Source organism: Cynara cardunculus, assembly GCF_001531365.2.
Source record: "Cynara cardunculus var. scolymus isolate 2C chromosome LG 15, CcrdV1, whole genome shotgun sequence".
NCBI classification, from domain to species: Eukaryota; Viridiplantae; Streptophyta; class Magnoliopsida; order Asterales; family Asteraceae; genus Cynara; species Cynara cardunculus.
The window spans coordinates 15982448-15998937 of NC_037542.1; the positions used below are offsets into that span (position 1 = coordinate 15982448).

General features: G+C 32.9%; 1 long non-coding RNA gene across 1 annotated transcript; it reads left to right on the plus strand.

Moving 5' to 3' along the window:
• Positions 1 to 7727: 7727 nt before the first annotated feature.
• Positions 7728 to 9073, plus strand: LOC112528767. Its single transcript, XR_003070835.1, has 2 exons — positions 7728 to 7841; positions 8904 to 9073. It is a non-coding gene; the product is annotated as an uncharacterized LOC112528767 (long non-coding RNA).
• The last annotated feature ends 7417 nt before the right edge of the window (positions 9074 to 16490 follow it).

Consider the following 16490-nt stretch of genomic DNA (forward strand, 5'->3'; position numbering starts at 1 on the left):
TAAATAATAATATAAAGTTAATTAATTTTTTATAATTATAATTTAAATTAAAAATATAAAAGGAATTAATAGGAAAATATCAAAAAAGTTAAAAGGTTAAAATTAAAAAATATCGACGAGTTAAAACTAAAAAATAAAATAAATTGGATTTAGGGGGTGTTTGGGTAAGCTTTTCAAACCGACTTATTAACTTATTTCAGTTGGGTACCGGAGATAAGTCATTTTGGAGTGTTTGGGTAAAAAAAAAAAGTGCTTATACCGGTACCAAACCGGTAACAAGTCGTTTTTGATAAGTCAATCCCCCCTGACTTATCAAAATCAACTTATTAACAATTTACCGTTTTAACCCTTACCTTCCTCAAGCGACCGACTGATGATTCGGGGGTGTTTTGTGAAATCGAACCAGAGAATCAAACCAGAGAAATCGAATCGGATGTCATCTTGGAGACGGATGTCGTCTTGGAGACGGAAATCGGTGCCAAGAAACTCGCCGATGCAGAGGTTCTCGGGGAGAAACCACTCACAGGAGATCGCGATGACAACCTCTTCCACGGTGGGTGCAAACTCGCCGATGCAGAGGTTCTCGAGAAAATAGGGTTGGAGTGATGAGGATGGAGATGAATCTCGAGAAAATAGGGTTGGAGTGATGAGGATGGAGAGGAATCTGGAGAAAATAGGGTTGGAGTGATGAGGATGGAGAGGAATCTGATGGAGAGGAATCTGGAGAAAATAGGGTTTGGAGTGAGGATGGAGACGATGAACAGTGGAGGTTGATTGGAGGACATTTTTGGTAATTTTACATCTATAAGCCAAATTTGCCAAACACTAAAAACCAACTTATCAACTTATTGCTTTTTGGTACCATTATAAGCTAATCCAAACACTTTTTACAAAACTCCAGTTTGATACCACATAAGTTAATAAGCACTTTTATAAAAAAGCATAAGTTGTTTTAAATAAGCAATCCCAAACACCCCCTTAATTAATTTATTGTTTTATGTAGGAGGGACTTATAAAAAAAAGTAGTAAATGGTCATGATTCAGGACTTATTGTTGATTACCAATTACCAATTAAAATTTATTTGCAATAAAAGAAATTAAATCCATTTGTCAATTACTTGAAAAACAAAATTTACTCCAAAATTTCAAAACTATATTTCTTTGTCGTCTACAAGAATACAAGATGATGTCATGTGTACATGATATGAATAATCATCGATTACAAATTATAGAACCAATATTAATATATATTGATCCCTTTAATTAACATGCATGTAAGATGATATTAATAAACATATATACACGAATTAATCAACTTAACCACCATCTATCACAATCATCATCCATCAAACAATAAACATATGAGAAACAAAAAGAGACAAATTCATGGCCAAGCTCGCAAACCAATCGAGGCCCTGCTAGACACCACCGACATAAAGGGAATGTTAGGTGTTTGTATACCACACAACGGTCCAAGTATTTTTGTAATAACATAAAAAAAAGAATTGGTAGTCGTTAAATTTCAAGGATTTATAGTGTAAAACTATCAAAGTGAAGGGTTTAGACCCTAAAATTGAATGTAATTAAATGACACGAAATTCAATGGTCATGAAACCTATGACCATTAATATTGCCTTATCACTTCATATTTTGTGAAACCGTCGATGACTAAGTATATATATATGGGGAGGTCTTCAAGCATAGATATGATAAATTCTCGGGGAAAAACTCGTATAAGAAAGGTGAAAGATAAGGATGATTTGGTGAAGCGCAACAAGTTTGATGCATTTTTTGGGAGAACATGAGTAATTTCGAGGAACGGTTTGGAGTTATGACATGTATGGTGAGTTACACGTGATTTATTTTTAAAATGGTTGCATGCCTTATTTATAATTATCCACAAGCTTGATTGAAGTTTCTCGAGATTTTTGATATGTTATATATGCGTGAAAAGTTCGATATTTTTATAATATGTGTTTTGAGTACTTGTGTATCAATGAGGATGTACTACAGTATGATTTTGTAAAGACGATCATGCTTTGTGAGCTTGTCTAAGCCGTAAGTGCGGACACGTTGTGTGAGTTCGCCAGGTAATGCTGTGTAAGATAGACATCTCCCATGACGCCGTTGCTTTGTGATGTAGACACACATTATGATAACTTTATTTTGTGAAAAATATTATTCTCGTCAAGGCATGCTAATTTATGAAGTTTCGTGAAAATTGTTTATTGTAAAAATTGTTGTTCATACATGAAAACCGTGGATTCATTGGGCCTAAGGCTCATCCAAAACTCTTTTAAAACTTTTTCACCCAGACGGCTATTAGACTGGAAAGAAAAGTTGAATAAAGACATATATAAGGATTAGAATCAAACGACATGTGCAGATCAAGACATTGTTATATAGAGCAAAGTTATGTTCGTCAACATTGTAATGTTAGATGGTGATATAATTTGTAAGATTAGAGATTTTTTTTTCCGCTGCAATGTAAGTGTTGATCTTGGAATTCTAGTTTTGATATATTTAAGTATTCAAAAAATTGGGATGTTACAAGTGGTATCAGAGCAAAGTTTAAGTGAATTAGGTTACTGAAACCTAAACTTAAACTGAGCATGGAAGATTTTATTATTGATAGACGTGTGACTAAAGATTGATTCATAGTGATGAGAGTGGTGATTAAAGTTAATTTGGGGTTAGCCTTAAACCATATTAAAGCAGAGAAGTCATTAGATGATTTAATATCCTTGGATATAATGACATTGATAGAGATGTGTTTATGTAACACATGGTAAGATGAGATCGAATAGATGTAGAGTGGTGTTGGTGGATAAAGTTTTGGTAACAAACTTCCACTGATTGCTTTAGTGGGGAGAGAATATGTTTAGCTTTGAGAATAATAGGAACTCAAAGTATTAATGATATAGTGAGTTGATTCATCATATTTTGATAAGGGGATGAGATTGAGATGCCCTCATTTATTTGCATACGGCAAATTTTGAGGACGAAATTTTGTTAAGGGGAAAGTTTGTAATAACCCAAAAAAAAGGAATTGGTAGTCGTTAAATTTCAAGAACTTATAGTGTAAAGCTATCAAAGTGAAGGGTTTAGACCCTAAAATTGAATGTAATTAAATGACAAGAAACCCAATGGTCATGAAACCTACGACCATTAATCTTGGTTTATCGTTTCATATTCCGTGAAACCGCCGATGACTAAGTATATATATGGGGAGGTCTTCAAGCATAGAGATGACAAATTCTCGGGGAAGGAAACTCGTATAAGAGAGGTGAAAGATGAGGATGATTTGGTGAAGCGCAACAAGTTTGATGCATTTTTTGGGAGAACATGAGTAATTTCGAGGAACGGTTTGGAGTTATGACCTGTATGGTGAGTTACACGTGATTTATTTTTAAAATGGTTGCATGCCTTATTATCCAAAAGTTGTTTGAAGTTTCTCGAGATTTCAAATATGCTATATATGCGTGAAAAGTTCAATATTTTTATAATATGTGTTTTGAGTACTTGTGTGTCAATAGGAATGTACTACGAGATGATATTATAAAGACGAGCATGCTTTGTGAGCTTGTCTAAGTCGTAAGTGCGGACATGCTGTGTGAGTTCGCCAGGTAATGTTGTGTGAGGTAGACATCTCCCATGACGCTGTTGCTTTGTGATGTAGACACGCATTATAATATCTTTATTTTGTGAAAAATATTATTCTCATCAAGTCATGCTAATTTATGAAGCTTCGTGAAAATTGTTTATTATAAAAATTGTTGTTCATGCATGAAAACCGTGGATTCACTGGGCCTAAGGCTCATCCAAAACTCTTTTAAAACTTTTTCACCCAGGAGGCTATTAGACTGGAAAGAAAAGTTGGATAAAGAGATATTTAAGGATTAGCATCAAGGAATGACATGTGCAGATCAAGACATTGTTATATAGAGCAAAGTATGTTCGTCAAGATTGTAATGTTAGATGGTGATATAATTTGTAAGATTAGATATTTTATATCCGCTGCAATGTAAATGTTTGATCTTAGGATATTAGTTTTGATATATTTAAGTATTCGAAATTTTGGGATGTTACAATTTTCTATGAAACACATGGTTGCATCTCAACATTCTCATTTCCTCATCTTCTTTGATGGTTGATAAACACACAACACATTCTATTGGCTCCAACTTAGGTCTCGAATTCTGATGAAATGATCTAGAAGCTAACTTTGAGTTGAAGTTCGTTAGATGATTGAAGAATGGGAGGTGGATCCTGAAACCCTAATCTTATTTTTGATAGATAACGAGTGAACAACTGTTATATTATGAACATTTTATTTCAAAAGAGAGAAATAATAATTTGGTTGTAATGGTGATCATGTTTGTGATGTATATATGATCATACAAGGGAGGGTGTCAAATGTCAAGTTTGCAAGATGAGAGGACGCATAAACATAAGATAATGGGAGAGACGTGATTTCTAAAAGTATCATTATATTCATCTCATTATTATATAATAGCTAACATGAGACAGTTATATATTATTAATATCACTAAATAAAAAACAAGTTGTGAGTAAAAATATACAAGATTTAGGTTTTTTGTCAAAAACCACAGGGATCAAAATCGTAAAATTGAATTTGATTGAGCAAAAGACAAAAAAATCGATAAAAGAACAAAAATATAACGGAATTTTTTAATAGTCGTCAAAGGAAATGATCAAATCCGGACGTTTTTGCAAATCACATTGGTCATCTTATAATTTTAAAATTACATAGACGAAAAGTGATATTTTTACAAATCACAGGGACCAAATTTGTATTTTTTTTCTAAACTTAAACCTAGTGAATTGCTCCATACTTATAAAGTGTAAATTAAGATTTTGGCAAACTGCATGTAGTCTACGAATAAAATCTCAAATTCTTATAATTTATATCTATCAATTATATGAATATATATTATTGAAAATAAAATTCAAACTTAAATTAAATAAGATTTAAAATATATAAAACACCGTGTGTCTTAATTTTATTGATGAAATAAAAATAAAGCATGAGTTTTGAAACAACATATTTTATCTATAATTTCGCTTTTAAGTTTAGAATTTTTCCTTGAGAGGGATTTAGAATTTTAATCAATCCATCATATCTATATCTACACTATCTTATAAATCAGATTTATCAAAAGTCTTAAAAACAATTTCTAATGTACAAAATACTATACATTTATCAAACATTCATTAGTATAAACGTACCTCCAGATCTACAGTTTTCCATTTTTCTCAAAAATTTCTATTTTTTATTCAATTCAACATGAAAAGTAATCTTAATTAAGAAAACTAGTCGACTCATCATCTTCCATGGTAGCAAATACATGACTATATACCGTTAGAACAACAATTAGAAATCGATTAACCAATACAAGTAAATCACTTTACGCGTCTATATTATTTTTGGCAAAAACGTAAAGCATAGGACGATCGTGACCTCCACACCGACACAAACCCACCAACGTGGTGCATTTAATTATCTAGCTAGCTATGCACATGAAAACTAAACCAGAATTGTTATGTACTTCGAACCAAATTTCCATTTTGGTCTCAATGCATATGACCTACAAGGTTTAAGAGATCTTGGTTGTATTTCATGTCACATTTTCTTTTTTCAAGATCTGTAAACGCGTTTGATCGATATATAAATTTTGTTTTTTTTTTAATTAGATTTTTCAAGTCATATATAGTTCCTAAGAGTTAAATGAAAAGTGTAAGAAGGGATCTGGACCTTTGATCACCTTTAATATCAAATTCATCCATGAATCATGTTTGATACATGGATTAATCTGGTGCATCTAAGAGTAAAGATTTCTTCTTACGTTTCTCACTTGAACTCTTATTCTCACGGAAAGCAACCCTTTTATTATATGAGGTTGTAACTATTTCCGTTTCTCTTTCACATAAACACTTCAAAACCAATAAGATAAAATTTTGTAAATGAGAGAGATCAAACCACTAACACTCGTTTCAATTTGGCATGTTTACCATCTGATCGAAAGGCTAATTAATTTGGTTCGACGGTATTGGGTAATCTTGCCTTTTTAAAGGTCAAAGATTCCAACTTTATTACAGATACGTCATCTGTGTGAGTTTCATTTCTTATATATAAATATTATATACTTAGAGAGAGTGTGTGTATGTTGGGTTCAAAAGAAAACGGTACTTATTGAAGAAAATAAAAAAACAATCGAATCATATGTGATTTTACACTAACATACAAACTCACATGTGATTCACGCCAGGGACGGACCCAAAAATTCTTTCAAATGGTGGAACCATTTAACTATACGAAACAATAAATGGGGATATTTTTCACAATATCATAATTGGTCTGTTAGTTAGTTCATTACTTTTCATATGCGAGATTTTGTGTTCAACTATTTTATTGCAATTTTTCTTCCAGAAACATTTAAAAATATGAAATTAAATCTAAAAAACTAAGAAAATAACACTAACAAGATTTGAACTCGGTTCTAGGGTGGAAGAAAAGTCTTGCAAACCAACTCTACCAAGGAAAACTTGTGTTTTTATTGTAGTTTCAAAATTTGTGTGGTCGCACACAACAAATCGATATGGTTGGACATTTCACGAACCTAAAAAAAAATTATACTACGAGGTAGGTCCGTCCCTTATTGATGTGCAACTGTGACCCTTGAAGTAGGTCGGTCCCTTATTGACACAACTTTGCACGAAACCTAAAGACGGTCTTGTACACCTTTTTTGAATGTTAATATAAAATCACATGTGATTTTACACATGATTTAACTATTTTCATATTCTATTAAATAGTTAACATTATCGTTTGGTTATATATAATCACTTGGAGCTGGTAGTGTGATTTATTATTTTGTAGAAATTTCAAGATTTGTGGGAGGTTAGAAGCATTTATTTGGCGACATATGGTGTCAAACTCAAAACCAAAGGTGATGGCGACAGAACTAATATGTGAATGCATGAAAAACCTGAAAACCTTTTTCTTGTTAAAAATATTGATTAATTATAGTTGTATCCACTTAATTAATTATGAGATAATCTTTTTTCCGTTATTTAAATAGGTGTTGAAACCATATACTTGCAGAAATGGGTGAAGGTGATTATTTACGGATTTGAACAAGTGTTGAGACCATTCCTTTACCATATAATTAATTGTAAAGGTGATTATTTACGGATTTGAGTCAGAAATGGGTTTGGGTTCAACCCATTTTTCTGTTCAATGAGTCTTAAATAGGAAAGGTGCAAAACCAAGTTATAGTTGTGGGCTCGATAAATCTGATCTTTTCAACAGACAACAGAGATGCAACAACGGTCATTTCAATGAGTGTGGTGATCGTTCAATCAACACACAAGATGGTTTATTATTAATTTAGGCATATTAATTTCACATGTTTATTGCATATATTATGCTAACAAGGAAATGATATGTTTAATCTTGTTATTTAATATTTTTTGGTAAAAGAAAGAAAAATATAAGGAGAAAATTTGTCAAAGGATACAGCTTGGAGAGCATAAAACATTAATTACATGTCTATAACTTTTAAAAACAAAAGATTGCTTAATTTAATTAAATCTCAACTGTCTCGTTGAATTGGCGTACATCTTGATCCCTATATATACTTGTGATTTTGTTATGCTTCTTCACACACTTGCTAGCAAAATCAGTTAATTAATTAAGCAAGATTTATATATGATGGTTTCAAAGCTTTTCCTTTTTGGATTTCTTGGCTTTTTAATTTGCACCATTAACATTGTTGGTGGTAGAAAGCTTTCTGAAGAAGAAAAAACACTTATTCATGGTGGAGGCATCGGCGGAGGAGTTGGATTTGGTGGTGGAGCTGGAGGTGGTTCCGGTGGCGGATTTGGTGGTGGAATAGGAGGAGGAGGAGGTTCCGGTGGGGGAATTGGTGGTGGAGGTGGAGTTGGTAAAGGTGGTGGTGGTGGTGGTGGACTAGGAGGTGGTTCCGGTGGTGGTGGTGGTGGTGGTGGAGTAGGTGGTGGCATCGGTAAGGGTGGTGGAATAGGAGGTGGTTCTGGTGCTGGTGGTGGTGGGATCGGTAAGGGTGGTGGTGTTGGAGGTGGAGTAGGAGGTGGTGGTGGTGGAGGCATCGGCAAGGGTGGTGGTGGTGGAGTAGGAGGTGGTGCGGGTAGTGGAGGTGGACTAGGTGGTGGTACAGGAGGTGGGGTAGGAGGAGGCTCTGGAAGTGGAGGTGGTGGTGGCATTGGCAAGGGTGGTGGTGTTGGTGGTGGAGGTGGAGTAGGTGGTGGTACGGGCGGTGGAGTAGGTGGTGGTACGGGCGGTGGAGTAGGAGGCGGCTCTGGAATTGGAGGAGGTGGGGGCATTAGTAAGGGTGGTGGTGCTGGTGGTGGAGGTGGACTAGGTGGTGGTTCTGGTGGTGGAGGTGGACTAGGTGGTGGTGTAGGCGGTGGAGTAGGAGGGGGTTCTGGAATTGGAGGAGGTGGAGGCATTGGTAAGGGTGGTGGTGCTGGTGGTGGAGGTGGACTAGGTGGTGGTGCGGGCGGTGGAGTGGGAGGCGGTTCTGGAATTGGAGGAGGTGGGGGCATTGGTAAGGGTGGTGGTGCTGGTGGTGGTGGTGGAGTAGGAGGCGGTTCTGGAAGTGGAGGTGGACTAGGTGGTGGTGCAGGCGGTGGTTCTGGAAGTGGAGAAGGTGGTGGTGCTGGAGGTGGAATTGGTAAGGGTGGTGGTGGAGGGTTTGGAGGAGGAGGTGGTGGGGGCATAGGTAAAGGAGGTGGATTTGGTAAGGGCGGAGGTGGAGGATTTGGAGGAGGTGGTGGATATGGTGGTGGAATTGGTAAAGGTGGTGGTGGTGGTGGTGGCGGTGGTGATGGTGGTAGCGAAGGAGGATCGCATTAAAGGAGGAGTAACAAGTGAAAATAAGTGGGAGCATATCTCCTTTCAATTAAGACATGCATGTGTTTGAGTAGGGTGTTGCATTTTTAATTAAGATGCATATGTGTTTTCTATCTCCAATTTCCATATATATATATAATCACATGACATAATAAAGCCATGCCCTCTTCTTTGCCAAACACTCAACTCCCACAAAAAATTCTGATCTACACAAATATAAAAAGGAGAAATAGTGGTGGTATTTTAACTAATTCAATGTATCTTTCTAGTGATGAACTTAAATTCATGATCTATTTTCCGAGTCCATAAACGTAATAGTTGTGGGTCAAGATTTGTTTGACGAAAACTTATGAAATAAAATGTCATTTTCAATCAAATTAATTATATATAAATGCTTTAAAGCTTAAAGTCCAAAGAGGTCCCCTTCCCTTCCCTTACATGTGAAGACATAGATTTATTGTTGGTTTCAAAACCCATAAACGCATGTACATGGCTACATTCATGTAATCGTGGATACATGTCACTTCTTCATTTAAGATAACAACTAAATCTATATTAATTTATACTCAACCAATTAAAGAAAACATATATTTGCAGTAATATTTCGAATTTTCATACATCAACAAGTTAAATGTTTTGACCAATATCTCATCTCATTGGGTTGGTTTGTTTGTCATTTGAGTTTAAATTCCCACCGTATGCTCTGTGACTGCCGTCTATGCACGGATCTCTCGCATCAGAAAACCATCATATAGAGAAGAGATTGAAGATATAAGACTACAAATCTGCGAAAATATTTTTTGTTCCTTTGATATGTTTTACTCCTAATCTAGGTATATTCAACCTTTGGTTGAAATAGTTTTAAAGTTATTACAATTAGATTTTTTTGAGAACACTAGAAACTATATGTTTTTTAATTAAATTATAATATCTCTCAATCTTAATGATTTTAAGTTAAATGAACTATGTGCTTTAATGGAATCATGACTAGAGGAGGAAAAATATAGAGTAAATTATTAATTTTGTTCGTAATTATTCATTACAATAAAATTGGGTTTATAGAACGTTAACAATGATAAGATGTCTTAATATAATGTTTCATACAACTTAAGTTTATAGAACCAAACAATAAAATGTTTTATCTAAAAGTATTACAATAAGTTTATAAGACGTTTTTGTGCATTTTAATAAGTTTTTTAACGCATTTTTAAAATAAAGTGTCGTATTAATTATTTTATATGACACTTTTGAAAAAGTGTAGTATAAAAACAAGTGTCTTATAAAAATATGTGTTTATGGAACACCTCTAAAAAATATAATAAAATAACTAATACGACATTTTATTTTAAAAATGTCCTAAAAAGTTATCAAGACACAAAAGTATCTTATAAACTTGTTGTAACACTTTTATATATGATGATTTCCTGTTTAACTCTATAAACTTAAGGTATATAAGCTAGTCTATTATGACATTTAATCATTTTAGGCGTTCTACTATTATAGTGTGTGGTTTGTTGTTTGTAACTCTGAAGCCTTTTTCATAATTTCTAGAAATTTCAATGATTGAATTTACATTTTTAGAAATTTAAATGATGCAATTTATTACTTCCTTCGTTTCAAAATAAGTATACATATTTTTATTTATGTTTGTCCCAAAATAAGTATCTAGTTTCAAAAATAGATAACCAATTTCTCAAAATATACCATTAATTAATGCATAAATATTTACGAGTTGGGAAAAAAAAGAAATAAAATAATTGTGAAATTGTCATTTGATTAACAAATATGAGTAATAATTATGAATGTATAAATTTGTTTGTCATTTTAATTGTGGATATTGATTTTAGGATGAAGAAATATCAGTTACCAATATTCAACATAAGGGTGAACAAAAATTCTCAAACTGTTCAACTGGCCCAACTCAACCTGTTAACAAACCAATTAAACTCAATCTGCTAAACTGTCAAACGGTTAACCCATTAATATGTCAATTAAGAACATTGAAATTGGCCCGGAAACCCATCATTAGTGTATATATAACTTTGATAATATTATATATATATATATAGGGTATATTTCTTTTACAACCTTGTGCATTTGTACAACCTTTGCAACCCAATTAATTGAGATATTTATAGAAATGATTGGAGTTCATTTATTATGATTTGAATATTTATGGAATATGAATAGAGTTTATTAATTATGATTAATACTTTATATTATGAAACAATTAATTGATTAAAAATTGAATGGTTGAGATAAGGGTTGTATAGGGTGTAGAAATGACAAAGGGTGTAGAATAACATCCCTCTATATATATATATATATATATATATGATGTAAAAATTTATTTAATGTTTGTTGAGTTTATATTTTTATTTCTTATTAAGTACATATATGGTACAAGTTATCAAAAGAGATTCACCACCAAGAATGCTGTCAAAGAATCTAATACGAGAAAACTATTGGAATCATTTTTGCAGCAACAACAAATGGATGTGTCAGAGAATATGAATGATGTTGATAGATGCTTAGACACTTAGTTGACGAATCTATTAATCCAAAGACTTGCTCATTTTATGTTTTACTTTGGTGAAAAGAAATTGTTAACAGTTATAGTATTTTACCAAAATAACATTGGGTTTATATGATGCCTAAAATGTCTAAACGTTCTAACATAATATTTTATAAGAATTAAGTTTACAAGACGAAACAAAAAAACGTCCAATCTAAAAATATTATAATAGGTTTATAGGACTTCTTTGGACATTTCAACAAATTTTTAGGACGGGTTTAAAATAATATGTCGTATCAGTTATTTTATACAACACTATTGCAAAGGTTTCATATTAACACAAACGCCCTATAGATAGATGAGTTTATAAGACATTTCTTAAAATTGTTTTATAAGAATTTGTATAAAAGCGTTTTAAAAAATTTGTTGAAACATCTAGAAGAGTCGTACACAACCTATTGTATATGACTCTTTAAAATTGGTCTTATAAACTTAAATTTCAATTTTATGTAACTGTTAACCAGCCAAATTAAACCATGTAAAACCTGGGTTGTCCTGCTCCCAGGTAGTGATGGCCGAATCGGCCCGGCCCGGGATCGCCGGAGGACTGAGACCGGGACCGGCCAAGGACCGGTTTAAGACTGAAATCTGGGACCGGATATGAATTTGGGGTGTTTTGTGGGACTGGGACCGGTTATGGACCGGCCCGGACCAATTTTTAAAAAATGTAACTATTTTTAAAAAAACGTAGCTTTTTTTGGCCCTTTTTTGTATTTGTTTGCTTTCTAAATACTATATATAAGTGTCTTGGTTGAAGGATTTACTTACCAAGTTCTTGATTCGCAAAAAAACGCAAAAAAAAACGTTCACAATTATCGATTTCTCGCTATATTTTGTAAGACAATGTAATTTTAATTATAATAAAACATATTTTTAAAGTGTATTTTAGTAACCCAATTTCAAATTTTATAATATATTAAAAATATATATCATTAAAAAATATATATATATATATATATATAAATATATATTTTTTTTAATAACCGGGACCGGCGGCCCATAACCAATTACAATAAAGTTTGATCGGACTCAACTTTTTCAAACGAGGCTGGGACTAGTTATGAAAAATCTTGGGACAGGTTGGAAACGGCCCGGCCCGGGACCGGTTTTTGGCCATCACCACAGTCCCAGGCATAAGAGTCTTTGACCCAAATTCAGGCCCAAAATTAAATGAACGGACCAAGCCCAAATGTTTACGGCCCAAAAATACACCTTAATCTGTATTTGAATGAGGTTTTGACCCGATTTTAACCAAGACCATGACCCACCTTCAATTTTAGGATATCCCGGTCAAAATAGCTTATTTTCAAATTTGTTTTTCTCTTATTTGTTGTTAAATCCGACAAAATCACTATTATTTGAGTAAAAGTTGATTACTTGCGGTTTTAACCCCGCTTCAAAGACACCAATATGAGGTGGTTTCTTTTGTCTAACTCAAAGGTTGAGGTTCGTGTCGGGGTACCCGAGACATGTATTGTATTTAGGCAAAGTCATCTCATTCTTTTGCCAACTGAGCTACACGTTAAAGGCAAAATAGATCATTATAACAAATTAATCTATTCGCAATATCCATTAGAAATTTCTTAAATTTAAAAATGTCGATATCTTAAGATCTCAACCAAACTAGTGGCTTTTTAGCCATTATTGGCCCACGATGCAAACAATAGGTTGATAAAGAACTTTAAAATAAATAAAACCATGTAACAAATATCAAAGAATCATTTATACGAAATAAGAAAAAAACAATTAAAAAAACGAAAACTTCATCTTAGCATTAAAAAGAACAAACTCATAAATGATGTACTATTGTAGGTACATGACAATTTGTTGGCACGTAACAATATTTATTTATTCTCCATTCATTTAACATCACTTTAGGATGACATAGCCATAATTCAAATGATGCACCAACTCATCAATGTTTGGTATGTATTGATGTTTTATTTGAATGCATTTGTTTCTGACAGATGTAATTCGTATTTATGTATCATTTTTTCTAGTTACTATAATGTATATTCAAAATACAGATCTAAATTGTCTGTCTTTATGCCAACTGTTCTTGCAATCTATCAAGGATGCCTTTATTCATATTTTTAAAGGAAAGCAAACAAATCAAATATTGCCTATAATGATACTTTATCTTATAACCTGATAGTTGTAGGTATTCTTTTGGTATCTGTCGTTAGTTTCATGTTCCTCACGTGTTGTTACATTTACAAGCTAAACTCATATTGTTCATTTTCTGGTTTGTTCTTGACTTGTATATATATATATATATATATATATATATATATATATATATATGTGTGTGTGTGTGTGTGTGTGTGAAAAATTGGGTAAGGCCATTTCCTTGACTGCTTATACATGTCTTTGTATTTAAGGTCATGTTTGACAACTATAAGCCAATTTATTTTTCGAACATATTACAAATGCATTATTTATAATTTTTTTTACTAAAACAAGCATTATAAAGTTACAATCCTCATAAAGCGTTGTATTCGAATTTAAAATCCTTATGATAGCGGAATTTATTAAGATGGTGTACCTAATATTGATTTCATCTATCAAATAAATCGTCACTTTTTGAATTTAAATGTATCATAATCGTCATAAATAATTGATTCTAAAAAATATTAGTTCGTTAACGTAAAATTCATTAAAACTAGTTAATTGTCGTTAAAGGCCATAATATAATCGACTAATAATACTAGTTGTATGTCTTTTTCAAACTAATACACACAACCTTGACGATCAATACTCGATAGCCATATATAGCTTTACTTATGGGTAAAGACAAACAAAGACGATATCCAATCTCTCAAAATTTGTACGTTTGTGATTAATGATTATTATTGAAGTTTCTTCGGAATTGTCGCATTTTAATTATTGTACATTGTCATTGTTTTCGTTTAAATTTTTGTTAATTACCCTTGTTTTATACACCAACCTACAAAGAATAAATGATCTTACATAAATATTGTTCGTTATCGATCCCATTTTTTAAAATTAATAATCATACATGTTTTTACACAAAAAGTTATTTAATGCAAAACGAACCAATGCGTATGGTTTAAATACCCATTTATATCAAAATTTAACATTTTATTTTACAATGAAAAAGAATTCATAACCAACATGTGTTTTGATTGCAAGAGTATGGGTTTTTATTATGACTTAATTGCAGTGTCAGGATTACAGTTAGCTAATAAGGCATGAATGCAGGTTAATTAGAATAAATGATTGATTAAGCAAACCTGACGGCCTTTATGTCAGCTTAAACTTAGTTTTATTTATTTTGATGAAACTAAAAAAAAAACGTTAATATTATTTTTTGTCGGAATATTACACATCAAGTTTCCAAAACAAATTTGTGTTATTGATTTAAGTGTCATCAAACATTTTGGTATAATTGTGATTTACTTGAGATCGATTAAGTCGATGAGGCAAACATACGTCGGTTATGAGGTGCAGAGTGCACGCTTACAAATGTTGCCCCTATCATCTTAGAACGCCATAAAGTGGGGTCAAGGGGGTCGCGTCCGTTACTAAATCGTAACTCTGAAACAATGCATACGAAGTTCTGGACGTACGTGGCCAGACTTGTATTTCTCAGACTTCGAAATTTGATAAGTCTCGACTCTGGGCCAGAGATAGCTCTGATCGTGCTAGCCATTTTTGGTTGGTCTTCGGCCTATTGCTAAACATGTGTGTTTGGAGATGTCTCCTATCTCTGGCTGGTCTTCGGCGTATTGCGAAACGTGTGTGTCGAAAGATGACTCTTATCTCTGGTCGAGTATATCCAAAGCTCTGGACCTGCATCTTTCATAACTCATATTCGGTTGTAAATACTCATCGATCTTATCCATTAATAATCGCTAACCGTCAATAACCATTGATCACTCGTTTACATATGTAAAACGAGAATCTGGGTAGAAGTCTCGATTTTCACAACCTTTGAAATAGAGAAAAACATAAGAATTATCCCAGTGCAAAATTTGTGAACCCAAAGCTAATAAGATCGAATTATTGTATTTGGAAAAATACTTTCCTACACGATTCTTGAGTTTATCAAGTTCCTTTATCTTCTTCTAAAAACAGTTTCTAACAAATAATCAGAAAGAACATTATATGTAAACATGGTAAAAGTCAAAAAGGAAAATAGAATAGAAATCAATCCCTAAATATGTTACTTGAGATAATTGAAACAAGTAGTATTTTACCTTTCGACAAGGCTCGGGTCTCTGGCGTATACTTCGTGTAGCTCAGTTGGTAAACTATGGGGTGACATTATCCAAATACAAGACAAGTCTCGGGTTCTATCTTAGTCAGGGGGGAAGCCTCAACTTTTTGAGTTAGTAAAAAATATTCCCTCACATTAGTGTCTTCAGAGGCAAATACCATGTAAAGACGGTTAGAGTTGTCGGTAATCAACTTTTGTCTAAATAAGGCTCGCATTTTTAAGACTTCTCTTCATAGGTAAGTAATTCGAGATCTACAAAATTGGTGGTAATTTTTTGGTTATTCTCTAGAATTTTTGGAATTAGTCGAAGTACATAGAAGTTGAAGTTAAGTCCAAACACTAATGTTGATACGTATTAGTTTGACAAGTCAAAATTCTGACAAAAACACGTACAAAGCATCCATATACGACTTGCAAAACCCTTTCAAAAGGAATTGTGAATGGTCAAATATGACACTTAGCAATTTTTGTTGCAACGTCACCTGGAGTTCGACAAGCTTTTTTATTACATAAAATAATTATTAATTAGAATGTTATAATGGGAACCACTTTTAAAAATGTATGAATTGTAGGTGTATAGATGATATTTTATAAAAGTTGAGGTAACACAATTAAAAATATAAATATATATAACACATACATAGATGTAGATGGTAGGGATGCTTATGGGTTAGGTTGAGTTAAAAAAATTTAAACCGTAAACATTGAATTAAGTTGTTCAAATGTTTTCAACACAATCAACCCAACCCATAAATACCATC